Below are 23588 nucleotides of genomic sequence, written 5' to 3'. Positions count from 1 at the left end.
ATCATGTTTATTCAACAACAATGAATATATATATATATATATATATATATTATATATATATAATATATATATATATATATATATATATATATATGAATAAAAAGGTGTTTGAAGCCTTGATGAAAAATGGATTTATGTGGAAAGTCAGCAAAATACATAAGCCTATAGGCTTATGTCCTGAATGTGAGAAAACCGCAAAAATTCTAAACGGTATTTTTTCATTCACACAAGAGGTGAATCGTGTATTCAACAATGGTCACAGAAATTAATAGAATTAATAGACTTTATTTTGTTTGTCAGTTTTTTTTCCCTCTTCCTCTCTCCTGTAAGAAAATGACACCGTAGGCCCAATATTAAGAGTTTTCAGACTCAGTCCTGAGAACAAATGGTGTATGCTGGTTTTCATTCCAGTCATAATTGCAACCTCTGAATTGCAATGAGCTGTTATAGGCATTCTGGCATGCTGTGCACTAAGAAAAAAGTAATTTACCTTTAAATAATTTCCACCTTTGTCCCCATAATGGAAGAAATAAAAGCAAGCCATTGAAGAATGACACAGGAGGAAAGCAAGTGACCATTTTATTTTAGCACTCAGATGCTTAGCATTTGCCATATTTGAGACCACATCAGAAAGGCATCTATTCTTTATTTTAGGGAACCATTCTTTATTTTATGCTGATTATATATTATACAATTACATCAGACCCAATGTCTCTCTGCCTGACTCCCAGTATTTCCAACGGAATTCCCTTGCAAACATTTAGAATATTGCAGTAAATAGAAATATTCCTTTAACAGGCTGTCCATTTTGTAATTACACATCGACTCATGACTAAATGCATGCGATGTAAGTGTTTTTAGAAACAATGAGTTTGTGCTTGGCTATATTTTTACCATACCAAAAGCTATTAGAACTGATTTATGAACAGCTATGCAATTATCATTGATCCTATAATTGCCAGGATAACTTCACAGAAGACATACGTGGCAATATATCGCTATTCACTTATGTGCAGTTTATCTGTGATTTTATTGTATCTGCCATATTTAACCATCTGAAAATCCCGATAGTATAGATGTAGATTGGAGTGTACATTTAAATAAATAAAAAGAAGCAAAACATGTATTTTGAACATGATGAACATTATGAAACACCCATTAAATGTTTTTCCTTACAAGTTGTTTTTTTACATGAATATCTGTCAACCCCCAAAAGGCTGCTCGTTTATGAGAATACTTTTACATAACATCTTATTAGACACGACTGCTGTTCATTAATATATTTTTGTTTGTAATGTAATACCCGAGGACGTACAGAAGCAGTACTTAAGGGAGGGAGAAATGAAAGGAAGCACATTAAGCATAAATCAAAGCAGATTTATCTATTTTTGTCCTGAACTGTGCCTCAAAGTTTAGTCAAGGTGACAAAGAATATATTTGTGCTATTCAAATGAGTGCTTTTTGTTTGTTTTCCGCCACCCGCCTGCTCTAAATGAGCGCTCCTCAGACTCTCTCTGCAGTGATCTGAGGGCTAATTGTCCATGAAGGTGAGCAGCACGGCAAAACTGTGGAGCTGCAGAGAAAACAAACAATTTAGAAAGACTGAAAATGAAAAAAACCATTTCATACACAATGTACAGTCTGCAACAAACACTGGTTCAAAAGCATACCTTGAATATAAACATATCATTAGCGCAGTATGTACACACACACACACACACACACACACATAAGCACAAGTCACAATACATTTGCACGTGGAATGTGGAAAAATAAATATCTGATAATCACTTGAACATGTACATGTTACTTTTCATCTTAACAATAGTAAGAGTTAAGATGTTCATCACTGTGTCTGTAAAGACACGTGTTGTCAGCCACGCTTAAATACGTGGATAAAAAGTGAATATTCTAGTTGCAACATGTTACATCTAGGTAAGCATTATTGAGGTCAGGGGTGCAGTATGTAAGTTTGAAAATATTAGTGGATTAGGGTACCTAATTATTCCTTTCAAATCCTCACACTGAGAACCCACATTTCAGAAACAAATAAACTCTTATACGAGCTACATAAATCATTGTACAATTAACATTTAATGGCATACACAAACTGTTTAAGACAGTAAAATAACAGAAGAACAAATGTCAAATGTTTGCCAACCTTAAACCTAAATCAGCTGTTTTTCCTGTCACTGGTAAGAGTAGATCATCCTAGATTTATATCAGAAAAATCAAACTACCCTAGTGCATGAAGTGCCCAGAAAGAGGAGAAACACCTGAACTGCCATCAAACCATCAAGACAGAAAATGCAATTACTCAGAAATGCTGTTTAGTTGGGAATCAAGTGGATGAGCCACTCATCCATAGAGACACCAAGCATTCACATCCTTCAGGAAGTTCTTAGGTAAATAATCCCACCATGGCTCAAACATAAAAAACCGTGGTTCTTTCCAGCACTGTCTATTTTGAAAACTTAATTTCAGACTGCTGTTGACATGCAGCTCAGATTGAAATGGTCTAAAACATTTCCATCACTAGGACAAGAAATCTGGGCCTGGGTGTTGGCAGGCAAGTTACATTTCTTTATAAAGCAGAACAGTGCCATGCAAGAAGGCTCTCATGTAAGATTCTCAAACATGTCTGAAATGCAATCTTATTCAAAGTGCTGGACAGGCAGGCCTTGTTTTTATGACAGAGAAATACCCAGACAAAATGAAGAGTTATAAACACAGGGAGTGAAAAGGAGAAGGAAAGCGGTTTACCCTATCTGATTGATCCGTAGGATGTAGCTACAATTGATATTTTTAGAAAAATCAACATTATTTTGGCTTCAGTCAGTGGAACTGTGCACACAACTACAACAACAATACTCATCATGAATTAATTCAACTAATGTGTTTTCAGCATTAAAGAAACACATTAATTAATTTAATAAACGTTCCAATTCAATAGTGCCAATAGTCATCACTGCAAAAGGAAACCAAATTCTCAGTTAGCAGATAACAAACTGGGTGGATAACAAATGTTAAAAAATGGCATAGCTTAGGCAATATAAATGGCAGGGCTTCAATGACATTGCTTCAACCAGTGACCATAGGGCCCATTTGGCAGTTTAGTCGATGGGGTTTACAAGCTGATCTGCTCAGGTGGCCTTCTACACTACGATTTTTGAAATCAATAGAAATGAGAGAGCATTGCCACTCTGAAAGGTGAGAGCGATTTGTTCAGCTAAATCCCAAATGTCGGTGGGTAAGACATATGTGCACAGGAGGTATTAGACATGGATTTTTGGACATGGACCTCCAGAACATCCCACGACTGCGAATGAGAGCAATGCTAAGTGTGCTGGTCCCTTTCTGAAATGGAAATGTCAGACTTCTCCCAGAAACATTTTGAAATATATTTTTATTTTAACCCATCAACCCCATTGCCATTTCCCACTAAAAACAAATACAAAAAAGAGAATATTATGAAAGAGATAAAAGATATAACTCTCATAAGGAATAGCATTCCTGCTAAGACTATTATGATAATTTTAAATGAACTACAACACATATCTGTCCAAGAGCATGGTTGATTAACAGAAATAACAGCTGTCACTCAGACTTACAACCAAGTCCTCACACCTGAACAGTTCGCCTTGGTAGCCCACTGTTACATAGAATTAGTCAACATAGTACAGTTTATACAGAGTTAAGTTTACTGTGACATGCAAAACAAAAAATCAGTCATGTGTCTCCACTGAAATGAAAGAAAAGGAACATGTAGTTATTAAAAATAACCATATCATATTTTAAAATATGAAATGCATGCTGATAGCAGAAGAATTATACAGAGTAATTATATAATAGTATACAGAGGCATCTTATCTGCTCAAGTAACACTTATATGTCCAAAACATTATGGTGCCCTGAAATGGTGGCTATGCATTAAAACTGCTGTAATTTCCACATGGTGATGCCAAAGTGTATACAAATAAACTTAAATAAAAGCTGAGAATGCAGTTTATCCACATGTGAATTTGTTTACCAATTTAATATTGTGGAGCCCAAGGCCAAATCAATGTTTTCCCCAAACATTATGGAGCTCATTGTATGTATGTGTGCGTCTATAAACAATAAAAACAAACAAATAAAACAAACTGAATCTACAGGACACACTGGTCTGATTAAGTTCTGACTATAGCAACATAATCATACAGTACACAACTGAAATACAACTGGGACATAAAGCAAACTGAAGACCTTTTTCCATTATACTCAGATTGTTTTTACCCAAAAGACAAAAAAGAATCACACATTATTTGCAATAAAAATGGTAAGAAGGACTGCTATTGTTGAATTTACTCATGTCCCATGACAAATACGGCACCAAAGCTACAACCTAATCACCACTGCATGACAACAAAATGCTCTGTCAGTTAATATTATTGTCATTGGTAAGGACCAACTAAAAATGGACATACATTAATTATGTTTGATGTGACAACTGATAAGAATTGTAGTCTTTACAAATTGCCACAAAGCCATATCTGTCAGGTGATCTGTATGTAAAATCCTATTACATATGTAAAGCAAAGAGATAAGCTGTCAATTTTAGTTTCCACATTTTTGTCAATTATGAATCTTCGTACCAGATTTTCACTGCATAAGTCTTTTCTGTTGGTAGTCTCCTTGATTAGGTATGACACAATTACATTATATTACTCATAACATTTTGAAAGCAGGATGTAAGAAGTAAAAATACCTTAACAAACCTTGGCAACATTGGGGCTAATTATTAATTTACTCATCCAGTGCAATTGGTTTGTCCCAAATATTATGGCACAAAAGTCCTAAAGTAGGCACAAAATAAAAAAATGGCATAAAAAATGTTTCATTTATCAAACATCATGGCATTTAAAGGTAAATGAATAAACTTTCTATGAATTAAACACCATAATGGTACCACTTGTAAGAAAACAAGGTTAATTATCTTTTTTCATTTCAAAACAACATTAACAAAACTAAACTATGAAATACAAATAACTTGACACATTATTGGCCAGTGGTTCCCTACCTCTGTCCTGGGGACCAATTGTGTACGCTGGTTTTTGTTCCAACCACACTTGCAATCCCAGAGTTTTAACAAGCTGTTAATTTTTCTTAATTTGGTGCTTTTCAAGTTTACAGGGATTCTTTACCCTCTTAAAACACATTATGCCACAAATAGCTATGCATACCATGAAAAATAAAAAATCCCATTTTCACATTGTGCTTTTTGTGCTATATTGCAGACAGTTCCATAAAAAGTTTAACTGATCAAATTAAAGAGGTGAATCAATAAGCTCCTAATTAGGTTGTTGAGCACGCATTTATGTTCTTTCATAATTTTAAACTTATTAACACAATGTAGGTTTGGCTCATTATCATTTTCTTTGGCTATAAATTCTTCCTTATCTACAAAATGATTAGTTTTAGTAGCCATGTGTCCACACTATTTCTGTCCTAATGTGAATTAAGAGGGAAAACAATCCCTATAGACTTGAAAAACATCAAACGTAATTTAGAAAAATGAACAGTTTTACTCAAATTCTGGGAGTGCAGCTGGGGTTAGAATGAAAACCAGTATACACAACGGGTCTCCAGGACAGAGGTTGGGAAGTACTGACCTATAGGCTAATGTGAGTAGCAAAAAAAGGAAACTGCCCATTTCCTAGGACATCTTTTCACCAGTACTTAGTTAAAGTATATCCCAAAATAAATAATTTCAGAACAACAACAACAAAATGTTGAGAATAATTCTCAAATTTCAGAACAGGCTGACAAATCCACAGCATTTTAACTGAAACTAAATGCAACTAAAAACTATTGTACTGCTGAAGTAGGAAGGGTCATAGTTTCTTGACAGTGGTTGAAGTTATGTTCCTATGCATTTAACCCAGGGCGGATTCCTGCTGAGCTGTGGGGGACCATGTGCTGAACAAAACCATACAAATGTGTGAAACAGCATTTAAAAAATAAATCTTTTATTTTTTTATTTTTATTAAATTCTAAAATATAATTTGTCTTGCTGTAAAGTATGAGAGGTGAGTGTTGCTGATGCATAAAGAACTGTGCCAAAGATACACAACTTCTATTAATTTAATTTGTCCTAAGAAAATGTTCCTTCTACATGTCTAAAAAAAATCCACTTTTATTGAATCAGTTTAGCAGTTCAAGTAGATTTGCAGGTTCAAAATATGTTCTGACAGCCACTGCCCAACTTGACATTTCAGAAATAGATTACATCTTGAAAATGTGGATTAGCAATTAACCCAAGGACTCACTGGGTAATGTAATTTACCTGTATATTTCAGTCAACTGTTTACAACTCAGGCAAACATTTCATTTACTATTTTAAAAAATTATAGAGGATATTTGATTAATTATCTCTTGACCTTGATAATCAAGTTCAATGACTGACCTGTTTCAATGAAAGCAGATGGTTAAGACCTGAAACAAACCTTAAATTAGTGGGAATATGAAAAAATAGAAGTCTATTAATGGCAGTAAGTGTGGTATGTGTTTCATCTTTTTTCTCATTGTGGTGAATTTATATACTTTGCACAGAGTATCATACTGGTTGATACAGATACAAAGTGTTATTTTATTGTGAGACAGCTCTGAAAAAATAAATGCTAAATTAATGATAGATTAAATAATTTCCAATGCAGTCCCTCAGGATTAAATGTTTGGCCAAATTAGAACAAATTAATGTCAGTGTAACGTTATTATTATTATTATTATTATTATTATTATTATTATTATTATTATTATCAGATCATCCCAAAAGCAATGTTTGTAATTATGTTTTAGAGTTTAGAGTTTTACTTGCATGCTTCAAAGTGGTAATATCTCACTATTTGATGATGCCATGAACAAATAAAAAAAAAGTAGTCAATAAAGATGAATACTAGGACACTGATGCTGCAGTTTTGGTGAGGTTAGTACCCCCTCCCCAATAAAGGAAGCCCAAACTGGCAAACCCCAGGTAACTGGAACCGTAACATGGATAACCCCTTTCTTGAGGCGTCAGAAAAACAGCGGGCTGCCAAGCACACGTCTCCTTCACAGGATTTACGAGGCCACGTGCGCATCCTGTTACGCAAGTGTGCAGGTCATGGGTCGTCTCCATGGGGATGAGAATGCTCAGGAAGATGAGGAAACAGTTCTCCCACCGGGGGGAAGAAGTGGACCAGCAGGAACGTGCTCTGGGAAGTTCCGGGGTCGTGACCTTTGGAGGAGGTCCGGTTCCTTTTTTGTAATTAAAAAAATGTCATGGGTGGCTTTAGCCCGTTCAAATCAAATATCCTCATTTGTATCAAGAGCCTCATTTGTGTTTTTTTTTCAGGAGAAAGCCAGCAAGGCCCTTGATGCAAATGAGGATATTGAACGGGCTAAAGACAGCCGTGGTATTTTTTTAATTATAAAAAAGAAACTGCAGCTATGAGAGGCCTCCGGCAGCTCAGATGCTGTAGATGTCAAAGAGGTTAATTTCCACATGTTCCTCGCGGGCAGTCAGAGGGAAGCAGCCAGCTTTCAATGACAAACGTCATCTTCTGTCAGCCTTCCATCCCCTTCCCCAGAGAAACCCAGGGCCATTTCAATCACTTAGAGCATTGCACTCACTATAGCTCATCTGTACTCTGTGACTGTTCAGTGAGTACACTCCGCTCGGCCACTGTGCGGTCTAGCCTGTGCTCAGTGGACATCTCGGGTCTCATTGACTATGTTGATGCACGATACACACTATTTAGTGACTTTCATGGTGGAGCATTATTGTTAACATGTTCAGTGGTTGTGCTGTGCTCTGAGAAATATATTCGGTAGTTTTGCAGTGTTCAGTGAATGTACAGTATATTGTGTTGCTTGGTAACTGTGATGTAGAGTCTGCATTCTGTGGATGTGCCAAAGATAGTATGTGCTCAGTGGATGTGCTGTACTCTATGGCTATGCTAGTGGATAAGCTGGGCTCAGTAAATGGGTTCTACTTTGTAGATGTGCTGACTCCTCCTCTGACTCCTTTGTCAGTCATTAAAATACAGGTTCCTGATGACTGGGACTCCAACAGGTTTCCCTTTCTATCCATGAGCACAGAAGTAAAGGTTTAAAATGGACAGCAGGTAAAAGGTCCAGCTGAAGGGTTTGCAAGGCTGAATTTAAGGGGTACTGATCTAGGTGATTGGACACTGGGATAAAGTTAAGAGCCAACTGGGCAATCAGCAGAAAACGGCTGGATAAAACACAGTAAGCGAAGCGCCTCAGGTACAGGTAGAGAAGTAACTTTAAAAATGCAAGATGGAGGTCATGGTCTAAGTGCAGAGGTTCAAAGGTCAGGATGTCAGAGGGCTGGAGGCCAGTGTGCCGAACACGATGTTAAAGGAAAGAAATTACACATGGCTGAATGGTTGTAATAATGACTCTTTTTGAGATGAAGGATCCCCTGCGGCAAGTTAGTCTCTCTCATCTATATACGTACCGTTTCCACTGGAGAATGGCAGCTTCACTGCTCAATGAGGTCACCTTAGTCCGACTGGGATTTTCTGAGCCTTTCCAGCAGTTGTTCCCTGGTTCCATTCCTGCTGTAGCCTTCTCTCCCTAATGACAGGGACAATGAAGCAGATGATGCCGCTTGAACAAGACAATTGATTATGACTAAGAGGGACTCTTGACACAAGAGTGAGTATTTTTAGGCACATCAATGACCCAGAATAAAAAAATGTATGCGCCTGGGATCGGACATCAGGAGCTGCAAGGGAAAGGACAGTGTTTTTCTTTCTTCAAAAACAAATTGCTTAATGTGCTTCAAGTCGATTTATTGTGGGTAAGAGGCCCACACTACATTACATCTTTACAATTTTAGGGATGAATTTCACCTCCAATCGGTCAAGATATATTGGTTGTTGCACTAGTAGTCGATTTCTAGAGTAGGAAGTAGATTTTTTTTATTCCAGGATGATGCCTTGACCAAGATTAAGTTAAGACAGGCTCTTGAAACACAAAGACATCCATCAGTTGGACTGATAATCTCCATTTTGATTGGGCTCTGTAAACCAAACTGCTGAATATGCAACATTTCCACTGAAATGTTGGTGCCTTCCAGGTAATTTAGCAAGTTTTGAAAATGTGTGGTGAAAACAGATTTAAATGACAACATAAGATAAGGATAGATGTTTTTGGTTTTTTTGTCTCGATAAATGCAACTGCTCTCAAAACAGCTTGCAGCTCGTCAACGCATACCTTGCACATTTTCCTGTTCATACATCTTCAAGATCAATGGGCAGACAATGACAACATTAAACAACTACAGCCTAAATGTGCTCCAAAAGCTGATATTCACTGACAGTCTGTTGTATCTAACTCAATTGACTACAAATGAGTCTACTGCATACTCTAAGCCCTAAATCATTACACGCTGTAATGTAAATTGACTGTCAGAGGATCAAATAAAAGTGATAAACAGTTTATCTGAAGGAAGTTTAACTGTTTTGCAAAAGGCTGCTGTTTCACAGAAATACAATGCAACACCATAAAATGTGTGTGTGTGTGTGTATTGACTATATTTGGGTAAAATATCGAAGCAGTTTTTTTAACACATTCTTCGAAGAGTAAGGAGGTAGTTCCTTAACATTAATTGTGGAAGTAAAAGTGAGGAAGCTAAAGTTTGTTACTGTTAAGGAAAAAACACGCTTGGGTGAAAATAACGCATATCATATGTAGCAATTTTTACATTATTAATACATCATAAAAATGCACTATATGAGAAAAAGTGTGTACCAGGGTACTTAAATTTTTTATGACTTGTTGTAAAATAATTCTACATTATTAATTCTTATTCTCCCCAATTTCTATTAAGACCCCCACCCCACCCACCCACACACACACACACACACACACTCACCCTTATAGGATGAATAAAAACAGAGATTCAAACCGTAGGCCGTATAATTGAAATTGTATTGTTTTTTACAGCTATCGAGAGGCAGCCAACAACTGCGGTACCTGTAGGGCCAGAGAGATACCGCAGATACAGCACCATTCTGCAGACGTAGCAAATGGGCAGAGCAATTAACACCAGAGCCTCTGGAGGAATCCTGATCACGCTCAGTACACCTCACTGATGCTGTCCGCCTGGAATTACACCCAGCCACCCCCCACCCCCACACACCTGCTATATAAAGAAGTAAGTGCTGATCTACACTTTATAAAGATAACAAACACAAATCACCTGACACAGAGAGACCGCTGCACATAAAGGAAGTTGACCAAAAAAAAGTAATGAAAGGCAATTATGTTCAGGGGGGTCAGACAGGGTACCTTACAGTAAGCGTTGTGTGGTGTACGGTATTTACCTCTTAAAGTGGGGCCAAAGGAGCTCCTTGAGGGTGAGAAATGGGGCGCCTGTGGGGTAGATTTGTATACACTATTATCGAACGCCAGCAGGCAGAGAATTTTAAACACAACAGGGAATGTCTGAATTTGTAGGAATCTGTGGAAGACAATCAATTATAATATGGGATTTATTTTAAAAATGAATAAAAACATGTGCCATAGGGTTTGGATGGAATCCCACCCCACCATGGTACCATTACATGATCACAGAAAGTCAAAGGAGAACAATCGCCTCATAGGTCTTTATTAATTTAGTATATATGAATGATATAAATGGCCCTGTATTATATGTTTGAGGAAATGCACATTTTCCTTTATACATTTGGAAAATAGGCAAATAGTATTGCAGGGCATTCATTCTTATTAGATGATTAAACATAACAGTCCATTTATATATTTAAACAGCTCAAAATGTTACCTGAGAAATTTCAGTCAGGTTCCTTTCTCAAGGCAGTGCTTCACCAAGGATTTGAACCGGCAATCTCTGTCTTCCCAGCCTGGGGCTTTGCCCACTGTGCTGTAGCAGTTTGTGAGGGCAAAATACACAGCAAATGCAAACCCTGGCTGCTTTTATCAAACAACACCGTGACTGAAAATAATTCTGCAAAAGCACAGTTAGCCCAAAGCCAATCCCCTGACAAACTGTACCTGGAATTATCTCACCTCTGATTTTCTGCATGTCTGAGAGAGGAAGGAGTGAGTTATTGACAGAAATACATATTTTGAAACAACAAAACATCCACTGCTGCAGATGGTATCTGTAGACTCAGACAAAGAATACATCTCAAAGCAGTCCGAGGTGTCTCTGCGCTGACTGCACTTCTAAAGTATTGTTTTCAGTCAGTGCTGCCGGCTCAACTGGCTGTACCCTGGGTTATGGTGTGGGGATTTGCCCCAACGGCATGGTATGCAAATGTGCATAAAATGCGACGCAGTTACTACGCAGCTCAGCTGGTGGACTGCAGTGTAAAAACAAGTGGCTACAGCAGAGTGTGCTTGTCCACACTCTCCCAGACTGAATCAGAACCCTGAAACATATAATAGGCTTTGACATTACAAATTGGAGGAAAATGAATGGTTTAAAAATAAAAAACTGATTTCAGTATAGCCTATATGAAAACAAAGACATTTATATATAGACGTGTATACTGTATATACATTTTACACAATAAGTCAATCTGCAGATTTCTGAATTCCCACTTTGCAGGGATGGCTGATCATGTCATGCCAGATGAATAAATGATGGGTAGAATATGCAGTGTTTTTCTTCCAACGCACTGAAACAGACATCCATCCTCAGTCTCTGAAACCCTTTCACTGTCACCACTCATTTTCCACTGCCATTCTGTGGGCTTATTTGCACACGTAGATGATGGACTTAATGAAGCCGATTACACACAAGCTGTGTGCTATTAGAAAGCCCAATCAACTGGAGAGGGAAAAATATATATGTTCATAATTGACAGTAAAATCTTAGATGATATGTGCACAGTGAAGAGACTCTCCAGAGACTTATCAAAAGGTTGCACATTTCCCGTAGTACAGTCAGAATTCTGCTCTCATCCTACACCATACAGATGGATACATGAGACTCGGGCAAGAATCGACTGCACTCTTTCACTGGGGCCAGAGTTATTTTGAGTGCATGTAATATTGGAAGATGAATTTGTATTGGCATTAGAAACTTGATGCACAAAAGCTCTCCATTTGTCCTTAACTTTGACCCACAATTCAATGTAATTTGAATTCAGTCAGTAACCACCAAAACTGTTTTTAGGTAGAAAAAAGGACTCTTCATTTTTCAAAGTTAAACTCAAATGCTGATTTATTTCTGGCTACAGTCTAGCCACAATGTGTTCTGCTCTTAACTTTCAGATAAAAATATGACAGAGTATTTACTGAACACTCCTCAGTAGTCAGTGAAATGACTGATGAATGTTTCAAAAGAATCAAAAAAGGTGACCACTTTAAAAGTATCTCTCAGAAGTAGAGACAAAGTGCTTTGCGGTCATACCCAATGTCCTCTCATAGAACAGACACCACAAATGATTTTCAGATTATGATTACAGATACTATAGCTAAATGCAATGTATTGGGGCAGTAACACAATTTTTGTTGTTTTGGTTCTGCACCCCAGTACATTGGATTTGAAATAAAACAATGACTATGAGGTTCAAGTAGACTGTCTGCTTTAATTTGAGGGTATTTACTCCCGTATTTAGAAGATTTTAAAGTTGTCGTTGTTTGGTACATCTATGGCTCATTGATTTGTCTGCGGGGTATGCCATTAAGTAGCCTAAAAATAAAGTTCACATGCTATCCGCGTAGCCAGTAGGCTATTCATTCCAAATGGAGAAGCCAAGAAAAACTGCACCGCTCCTCAGGAGTACAATTTGGAAATATTACGGGTTCTATGACATTGGAGCAATAATATCAAAGGAGAAAGCTGTCTGCAATGTATGCAAGTAGCTACTGCCCTGCTATATCTCCAAAGCCTGATACTTTTTTCCCCTCCAAAGGAGTTTGGTTAATTCAGTTTAAGTAAGCAATGCCATTGTGAATTAACGATGGACTCATGCATTATAATATTTTATTTTGTCTAAACAACAGTTGATCTACAGAGTAATTTTATTGTGGTGACCAGCATCATTGGCATCATTATGATCTCCTCTGGGTTTATTTTGTTTAATAAAACATCAATATATAGTTGTCATTATTTCTAAGTTATATTTCATTATTTCTTAGTTATATTTCATAGTGCATCTTAGTCATTATTTCTCAGTGCATTTGGCTGTTCAGCTACAGGTTTAATGGGAAAATAAAACTGGGCCATAATAATTATACATTTAGATAATGTTTTATTGATGGTAGAAAATTTGAACGAATTTATCTTATTTAGGAGATTCAGGTCTGAAAAAAGTGACAGCCCTACTCTGCACCTCCGGCATAAGAATGTCAGTTTCCTCCTGGGAGAACCTTCTTCTGATGAGTATATCCTTATCTTCCATTACAGTGGTAGACTACGGAAATTGGCAGTACACCGGGGCACAATGTGCATAGCTCTTAAAGGGAATGATAAGAGGTCATTTATTATTATAAATAGTACTGAAACAAAGTAACAGAAGCTCAAACACAGTGAAAGAGGAAGTTTTTTTTCTCACCTTAAAAGATTATTTTTTGAGTGGATACAGATGCTTGTGGCTGTTCCTGGTCAGCTTATAAACACAATGGAGCCAAACTGGACAAACTGGTTTAAATACCACCATAAATGAATATTCTGCATTGTTTTTTTCTGAGCTGTATATCTAGGCGGTGTTCCAAAAAGGCCACTAGGAGACTCCAGAAGGACACTTTGTAACCAAATGATATTATGGGTCTTTACAGGTATAAAATACTATATATTGTATACATGGAAGAAGGGTGCTGAAATTAGCTCCATTTCCCCCTGCTTGTCACCCTCCCTGTCCTTGCTCTCCCCTTGCCACCAATGGAAGCAGATCTAGAAGACTGGTGAACAGTCCAAGGTTTTTGGGGGCCCTAAACAAAAAGTCTATATGGGGCCCTCTGTTTTAGTCGAAAACCACCCCCGAAGCCCCAGCCAGCAAGATTTGGCACCATTAATATTTAGATTAATGAAAAATCTATTATCTTAGGGAACACAATTATTTATTAAAAATATATATATTAAAACAACCTAATGTAGCAGATTTGAACAACTTGCAAAGAACAACAGGCTGTAAATCAAATTGTTAAACAAGATAAACTGTACAATGAAAAAGTACAATAAAAGATAAAAACTCCATAGAAAGAGTAAATAAATAAGTAAGTATTTCTTAAAGCCAATCAGTGGACACCGAGCTACTGCTGGCAGTCGACAGGCAGTAACAGTAGACACTAACCTCGCCTGCTGGTCGGCGGTAATCTAACGTTAAAGTGTGCTGCGCGCATCATCCGCAGCTCAGCACCCACAATTTAAAATCCTCCTTCCTGGTTCCAAAATTAGGTTTAAGAAATTTAGAAAAATATACTAAATGAAACTACATTTCATTGTTACATTTGTGTGTACTGTTTATTAGATTAATTGATTGGAAAAAAAAAAAAAAAAAATTATTATCTTGGAGGGCGGGGGCCCCGAACCAATCACGGGGCCCTAAACAAATGTTTGCTTTGTTCATTGGGTCGGGCCGGCCCTGCTGTAGAACACAACTACATTAGTTTACTTATTTGAGGTTCATCGGTTGAAGTTTTAGTAAAAAACTGTACTCCTATCAATTTCAAACCACAATTTCACATGCCACATACATTTTTCAAAATGAGGCCTACTCTTTATTCAGAGCTAAATAATAAAACATATTTTAAGACTGTTTTTAGATGCTCAGAAATACAAAATGGGATCAAGTTCTTCACTGAACATGCCCTCGGCTGTGGAGTCAAAGCTGCTTTCATTGTCGTCCTCAGAAATATACACTGAGACTAGTGATTTCGTCCGATGTCTCCAAAATGAATTAGGCATTACAAAATCATTTTTTGTCATAAAAAAACCACCTCATTAGGTAAAAAGTCTCAAGAGCTTTTATACCAGTGCATGATATTCTCAGCATGTGTGTTGGAAAAGTTACGGTTTATTATTTTAGAAACAATGCATGTTTACACTCCCACCAACAAGCAGGAACTGAAACATCATTTGTTCATTCATTTTTATCTACACCACAAAGGGTTAACTGCATTTACAAATTACCTTCTTGCCCCTCTCACCCTTGTATACTCCCTTAAATAAGCAAAAAACAACAACAACAACAAAAACAGCTAATTTAATTACCTTAAGCTTGGTACCAGCTCACCTCAAACTGATTAGAGGAAAAAAAAATTGTAGCAGTACCACAGCGTTTCTCACTGAAGAATCAAAGAAGGGACGTATGTAAAGCATCTGCTCATGATGGGTGCTGGAGGAGTAGCTTGTAAGACAATGGTCAAATGTGTCTGTACCAATGTTAAAATTAAGCCTATGCAATGAAGATAGAAGCTGGAACATTAAGCTGGAGATTTTAATTAGAAATGGAGGCCCATTTGACCAGTCTAAGGAACACCTGAAAAGATACTGTTGAAATAGTCTTACAAATACTGACTGTGTAATTTAGCGAACACCAGTGCAGTCAAGCTGGGATATTAGGTTTCTGTGCTTCAAAGGTAGCATCATCTCAATTAACCTGCATCAGGTATTGCTGCTGCTACTACATAAAGGTAGCATGGGATTTACTACTAACATACATAAATCTTTCATTTTTGTCCTTGTTGAATCCACTCCTTTGCATAAAATTCCAATTGTTGTCCAATTGCTGACAAAAAAATAAAAAATATGGTCAGCAACAAATACACTGAAGGATACCACAGCATTTTTGTATGTACACTTTTTTTTGCCAAATTGATATATAATATTGCCAAGAATCTGCATAATTCAATGTATATAACAAATAAATATATATGAATACACACATGAGAGCTGTTTGTGCTGAATAACAGAAATGCCATGTGTAAACACCTTCCTATACACACAGTATGCTATTGCATCTAAAAATACAGGCTTCTTAATATTTAGTGATCCTCATAGAAGTCCTTAATACTAAAGTACTTACAAAGCCCAGCAATTTGTCAAGCATATTAAACAGCAAACCTTCTGCGTAAGTCTGTTCAGTTCCTGCAGGTTCATAATGTGTCTTTATCAGGTTGGTAAATTGTATTTTCTGCCAATTCTTCAGCATAATTATTTATATTGAGAGGTTAATGGGCTGTAAATCCCTCACATACCAGCAGTGTAAATTTGCCATTAAAGCCCTGTTTTTATTTGCTGTTATTATTCATGTACTTCAGAGTTGTGGAAGTGTACAAGGAATCATACCTGGAGGATGAAACAGAAATTGAACTAAACTCACTCACTCACTCCCTCCTTGTGTAACAAGAATATGAGTTGAGTTATACTTGGCGAATGAAAAGGTTTTAATTGAAAAACAAAACAAAAGAAAAGCATTTGCACATTTGCAAAGTTTAGCCATACATGGTAGCCTCCACATTTATAGATGCAAGCACACAGAATCAAGCACACTCAAGTAATTGTAAGACAAAGAAAGAGAACTGAAGATGGACTAAAAAGATGCAGAAAGAGAGAGCGAGTGATGAAACCTATGTAATGTGCCTGTCTATTTATCCTCTGTTGGACATCTATTTTTACATTTCCAGACATGTTTTACTCGCTGCTCAGTGTTATGGCACAGCAGGGAAGCAGGTTTGATTCCTATATGAGGCATAGCCATTGCACCCCTGAGCAAAGTACTTACTGTAAAGGGAAATTCCAATACAACACAACATTAATCTCATTTAACTGATCAAGGTGTAACCGATTAAGCCTCTCTTTGCGGCTGGCCAACGCAATCTTTGCACAGAAATATTAGTAGCGCAAGGTGTGCGTTTGGTAGAGGTAGGCTATATGTCATAATGATGTACACATCTACCCTTTCTCCTTTTTGATGAGGCTTCACTGCCCTTCAATGAGCTAGGAAACACAGACCGTATCCATAGAATTCTGTGATGTCACTCAACAAAAGGCTAACTTGACCTCTCTCTTTTTTAACAAAGAATAAAATAAAGAATTAGTAGCCCACGTTTTCTGCCTTACACAAACATTGTATATATTGTAGCTACTTGTGAAGTGACTAAAAACCCTACACTGAAATCATATCATTTTTAACTGACAATAGAATTGGTAATACTACAAATTGATTTCTCAGACCAACATACTTCTGTCTTTATTTCTCTGAAAATGACTACCCGGGCAGGTCATGTGTGTTTGGCTGTTGATGTGTCGTTCAGAAAAACTAATGAGAAATGAAAAATGGCAATGAATGAATAAGAGACAAACGTAATAATTTTGTCAGGTAATTCACTGAAATGTATTAACATAGATGTGAAGAATATCCGCATAAACACGCCTGTGAATGTCAGTAATGTCAACCATACATTTTTCCAAATCTGGCTTACCCCATTTTTGCTCACCACAGGTATTGTATAAAAATGTCTGTTCTTGCCGGATTTATGACAACCAAATATTGCATAAGTTTTGACCATGTCTGAAATTTCTTTCAACGGGTCAAGTGAACATAGTTATTTGAATCATAGTTATGTTAAACCCTTGCAATTCTCCACACTACAGCGAAACAGCATTTACTTTTCCATAGATGTTAAACATGAAAGTAAACAGAATTGAATGCCATATACCTAGACTTTCTTTCTTTACTAGCTAGCTAGCTGGCGGTTAATGGTTCCCTCAAAAATCTCAAAGAATGGCTTCCAGGGCAAGTAGTAATGCCCAGACCCTCTGCTTGTTTTCACTTGCAGTGGCAAACGGTGACTGGTATTGTCTGAACCCCACCCATGCACCAAGCGCCCACCCTGTGGTAGCCCACAGTAAAGCAGGTACCTGGAGCATACACAGTAGTTTGGGGCTATATCTCTGCATTCACTAGAGATAGAGAGTTGGCTCATTTTATTCAGGAGGATAGAAAGAAAAACTCCCCTTTAACCTGACTTGCTTCAGAAAATATCCGGCTACACAAATTGATCATATAAAAAATGAGAGTCACCTTGAACAAGGGGGACTGTTGTTCAAAAAAAAAAAAAAAAATCCACATAAGACATTTAAATCAGAAAGACTTTCTGAGAGGTGAATCACAACATTCCTGCTCATTCTTTTTTTTCTTTAGCCCCCTTCAAAATGGCCTTGTTGTTATAATATCAATGTGCATGTTATAATTTACCACCTGTCTCTCCGAGTTTTACCGATTTAGTGGGATTCACATTGACAGAGAACCCTGAAAAAGTGCATACACTTGAAGAGCTGTTCCTGGAGTTTTTAATCATGGCATTGATGTTCCAGTCTCTTAGTCTACAAAGCAGCCTCACCTGGGTGTTTATTTTACCTTCCACATTAATCTGATGCTGAAGGCACACAATAACGCGGTGGGGAAACGCTTACAAGACAAAGACAAACCAAGTTTCACCTCTGGATGTGGTCACAGACTAAAGCCGCTGCCCACTAGAAAGGCATCAAAATGAAATATTCTGCCATTTTATCTGGTAGATCCCAACGTGCAAAGGTATTAGCAGACTCTCAGAGAAATAAAATAATTCATGCGCAGTCACACACCATTCTAGCTGTTCCCTAAATGCTGGTTTAATTACATTTTTTGGGTTAATGTTGATATCACAGGGGCTTAAATTAGGCAAGAAGAAAGTTTGGTCAGAATATTTTAGAGAGTTCATTGTATTAAAAATCATGCTACTGTGTGTGTGTGTGTGTGTGTCTTTAATCAAGTAAAAGTTGTATTTTTCCAACAAAGATTTAGATGCATCACATTTTACACCACAAACATGCAAATCAACAAACGCAGTCTAAACAATAACCAGAACAACAGGATCCACATATAAACAGCTAATAAATCTCCCCGATTTATCCTGCCATGAACATGATTATACCCTACGACTAAGCAAGCCAGCGAGCATTCTTGTCTCTGAGCCCAGGGCTGCTCCTTTTTGGGGTTCACACTGAAATCCAATGAATCATACAGAATACACTTCTTTTTATGGTTAGACTTGTTCTTAGAAATCAATACTGAAGGGCCTGGGTGGGACACTGCCAATAATCCATTTGGTCAGCTCAGTCCCTGGACATTCTAGTTTTGGAGAGGCTGACAGCAAGGTTGCACAGATCAACTCACTCTGAATAGCTGGTGGAGTGCTGCAAAATTCATTGTCAGCCTTACTCAGAAGATTAGGATGTGCAGTTTTTTTTTATTTTAGACTGCCCTTTTCCCATTGGTTGTTCTTGTGCAGGTTCTGCATATGTTCTGTAAATATATGCAAATTGAAAATGAATTATTTTAAAAATAAATTTTTACATATATAAATATTTACAGGGGATCAAAAATGGGGAGTTCCAAGAAGCACCAGTAAAGGGACTCAATCCAGAGAGTCCACCCTAATACTGACACTAACAGTTTCATCGCATAGTATGAGACAGTGATATATATATATATATATATATAGTACAGGCCAAAAGTATTAAGGCACCTGTAGTGTTTTTAGACAAATTCAGTTAATATTCAGTTCATACATGCACATTTATTAAATAACAAACCACAGTACATTTTTTTTTTCAATAACGCAAAAAGATAAATTTGACTTTAAAATAATCTGAGACACAACTTTCCTCGAAATAGCCTTCTTTGGCTTTAATTACAATTAAATTAATTATTGGAAGTCTATCCAGTCATTTTGCAAGCAAGGTAGATAAGATTTCAGTCAATTTAACTAACCCTCCACCCCTCCATTTGCAAAATGATTGGATAGACTTTCATTGTAATTAAAGCCAAAGGAGGAATGTCCTGTCTACGATAATTTTTAAATAAAACTCAGCTTTTTGTGTTTATTATTTTGGTTTGTTATTCAATAAAAGCACACATATTAAGTCTTCTGTACCTAAAGAAAAAAAAAACAAAAACACAGATGGCCTAATAGCATAGCATATATATATATATATATATATGCTATCAGTCTGTGAAAACAATAAGAAGAAATCTGATATCCATGATAAGATAAGATGAGATAAGATTATTCAAGTTCCATAACTTGAAGCTGTCAAAAAGATAAAGTGAGCAATTGGCCTGCTTTATGCAAGAGCAGTGTGATACTGTTAGGGGGTTCCATAAAGACAGCCGTCTCCCAGCACTCACACGGCATAGCAGGACACACCCATCTCTGCTCTGGCGTATAACGTGTCTCAGTGGAGATTAATGTTAGCAGTTACTGTGGTCAGAGCCCAGGCCTCTGCTAACAAACCACATCACATGCCGCCGACCCAATTATCATTGCAAAACAGAACGCTTCCATAGGAAAGAAGAAAAAAACAAACTGCTTTTGCTGCAATTTGTCTGAATACAATGAAACGTGCTTCATCAAATGCATGGATTTTAAGCGTGTAGTTATTTCTTTTCTGGCTACCTGGCAATTCAAAGTCAATTCAAATCAGTCAAGCGAAGCTGAAATTCCAAAAGGTGAAAGCTAATTATGTATACAAGCCAGGGAATGCAATGTGATTGTTAAATAGCAATAATAGCAACGGAATGCTTAATTTGGGACAAAATCGAGCTACACCTGGCACTTTACATGAAACAAACAAAATAATGAAAGATTTTCCTTTTAAAAAAAACCCATTCTAGCTCAGAATGATGTGGTTGATGGATGGACACCTTTATTCGTTTAGTAACAAAGATTCTTTTGAATCAAATAGTTGTTTTTCAGCATCCCTTTGTTGCCTTTTGCCAAAAAAAGAAAGAGAGATAACAAAGCAATCTTAAGAAAAACTAAAAACCCCTCAATGTGACACTTCCATCAGAGAGATTGCACACTAAAGATGGTGGACTAAAACAAGATATGCTATAAAACTTCAGCTATGGGCTTAGTTTCATGTCAGAGTGCTCCAAGTAAAACTCTAAAAAAAAAAAAAACTTTTTTGAAGCTATAAAATCTTTCTAAGCTTGCTAAAGTTAGAATTCTGACACCAGATATACAGTTAGGCCTTCTGTGAGATTTACGCTGACTCTTATTTTTGAGGTACACTATAACATTTACACTGACCCTTTACCATGAGCTGTACTACAAAGTTTACACTGACACTTAAGAAGTATTCTGAGATTTTTCATCAGGTGCAGTATATTGTAATATACAAAGCATGTTGAATGATGCTGCATGAATGATTCCAGAAACTTCTGCCACCTTGGTTTAGTAAAACACACATTGGGATGGAATGAATTGACGCATTCAAGTATTTGAAACTGTAAACATCTGACAGACGGAAGCCTCACTGAATAATTAACACGGCTTAGTTATGTAAGTAGCATTAATTACTCATGAAGACTTTTTGTGTGAGACGAATCATGTTCAATTAAATTAGTTATGGTCGACAGACAGCATCAAGAACCAGTCACTACAGATTTATCCTCAAGTGCAAAAAAAGACAAGTTACTTCATTGTGGTAACAGGCCAATAATTACATGCTTTGAAGAGTCAAAATTAGATGTATATTCATGTCATTTTGACATGCTGTCCTCTATGGCTATTATTCTGTGATATCAAACACCATTTTATAGAGTCAGAGATTTCAGAGCGGAGAACTTAGATCTTAGCTATTCTCCCCATTTGTGGAACTGTCCTCCAGAAAGCAAAAACAATGGCCATTTAAAAAAACTCATTATTATTGTTATTTTTGGGGGGAAATTTTATGTAATCTGTTATGTGTGTAAAATTTGCTTTGTCTGTACTTTACAGGTAAAAACCTGTTCAATACCCTAGGGCACCTTGGAGTGAAAATCACAATAAAAAATGTATTTATTGATTGGTTGGTTGATTGATAGTCCACCAGCACGTTAATGATAATGATCCATTCTGTTGTATGAACAAAACACAAAAGTAGCACTCTGGTTTTTTTCTATTCTCAGATATAGCAGGTGAGCTTTTTCATCAAAGAATGACAGAATATAATGTAAATGCAAATTATGTTTGTTATTTTTTCCCTTCAGATCAAATACCATATTGGGTTAGACACACAGCCAGTCCATCCACCCGCCCCTACCCCCGCCCCCCTCCTCTTTCCTTTTCCTGCACACATGACATGAGTGACATCTATTTTATACAGTGGTAATATCAGCAGGAAAATCATTAAAGTGTCACACACATAAAATAAATAGAGGTTTGCCAGGGGGTTGGGTCCTCAGTAGGGTTATGACCAATTCATATGGTTGACATGGTTTTCCACAGTGGACTTCATAAAGGCAATATTTCATGGGGTGCATCTAATGAAACACCCTTCACATCGAGATTGCTGCGTTAGAAAATCCAAGTTTCTGTCAAGGAGAAATAAAAATCTTTCAGATCTTTGAATTTTAGCCCTTGTCATTCTGTTTTTGAATGTCAACACTCATGCATACTGTACAGGATGGCATTTGAATTCTCCATTGGTAATCACAATGAATAGCTTTTTGAGCTTTATGATTTCAACAAAGATTACCCAGTGAACTGACTGTAATCAAGAGGGAACTGCTCTGTCAGTTTCCACTGACTATGAATGAAGAAAAACACAATCATGTCATTTCAGACAATGTGGAAAATTTCCATACAGCATGTCAAGTGGTTTTTCAGGAAGCAAAGAGGGAGAGAGAGAGGAATTCCTGCTTTATGCAGATGCTCTCATCCTGCTTTCCCCCACAGAAAAGGGGCTTCAGAAAAGCATGGATTTGTTGCAGCAACACTGCCAGACCTGGGCCCTGACAGTGAACATGAATGAGACTAGTGTCATAATATTTCAGGAAAAAACTAGATCTCAGGCAAATAAGTTCCAGTTTACTTTAGGCAATAGCTTCAGGACAATACCTCAGGCACACCATCAATTAGAGTGAACCAAATTATCAGTCACCTCAAAAACTCTTATGTGGGTCATTGGCATACAATTGTTAAAACTTAAAACAAATTGGAATGCTACTGGGCCCTAAATATATCTAGAATCTAGTCACCATTAAACATTTAAAACAAAGGGAGATCCTGACCAAATATCGTGTCAGCACTGGCCATTGGAAAGAGCCGGCATAGGAAAACCTGGCTAGCCAGGGAGGACAGGCTGTGCGATCAGTGCACAAGCAAACAGGTAGAGACAGAGATTCATTTCTTTTTGTATTGTACATATTAAGCTCAGCAAAGGAAGGAATTATTTTAAAATATAAATATTATTTTCCTCAGCATCCAAAATATGAGTGACTGAGAATATGAGAAATGATCAGTGATATTAGAAGAATACCTACAGAGCCTCAAGCAGCCATATTTGTAGCCACATGCCACAGGATGAGGACATAAAGAGAACACTCTGCATCAATTATATATATTTAACAAATAGATGTTTTTACAATTATTATTTTGTTGACCTATTTAAAAAAAGTAATTTACAATAATTAGTCTTTTTTTTTAATAAAGAGAGTTTATGCCATTTCGAGTGGGTGGAATGTATTTTAAGATAATTTAGCTGTATGGAAATTAAATTTAGTTGTTTTGATAACAAAGTCTTATATTAAACATGA

The 23588-nt window shown here is 36.9% G+C and overlaps 1 long non-coding RNA gene across 3 annotated transcripts in view; it reads left to right on the top strand.

The window, feature by feature from the left end:
- Nucleotides 1-23588, top strand: part of LOC135241227 (uncharacterized) — a 61088-nt gene that overhangs the window by 18288 nt on the left and 19212 nt on the right. For all 3 annotated transcript variants that reach the window (XR_010325951.1, XR_010325949.1, XR_010325950.1), the window contains one exon: nucleotides 9994-10204. This is a non-coding gene — a long non-coding RNA (uncharacterized LOC135241227). The remainder of the gene's footprint in view (nucleotides 1-9993; nucleotides 10205-23588) is intronic.

Source organism: Anguilla rostrata, chromosome 15 (genome assembly GCF_018555375.3).
Source record: "Anguilla rostrata isolate EN2019 chromosome 15, ASM1855537v3, whole genome shotgun sequence".
Lineage (NCBI taxonomy): Eukaryota > Metazoa > Chordata > Actinopteri > Anguilliformes > Anguillidae > Anguilla > Anguilla rostrata.
The sequence above is the reverse complement of the archived record's forward strand: the minus strand, read 5'-3'. Positions and strand labels throughout refer to the sequence as shown.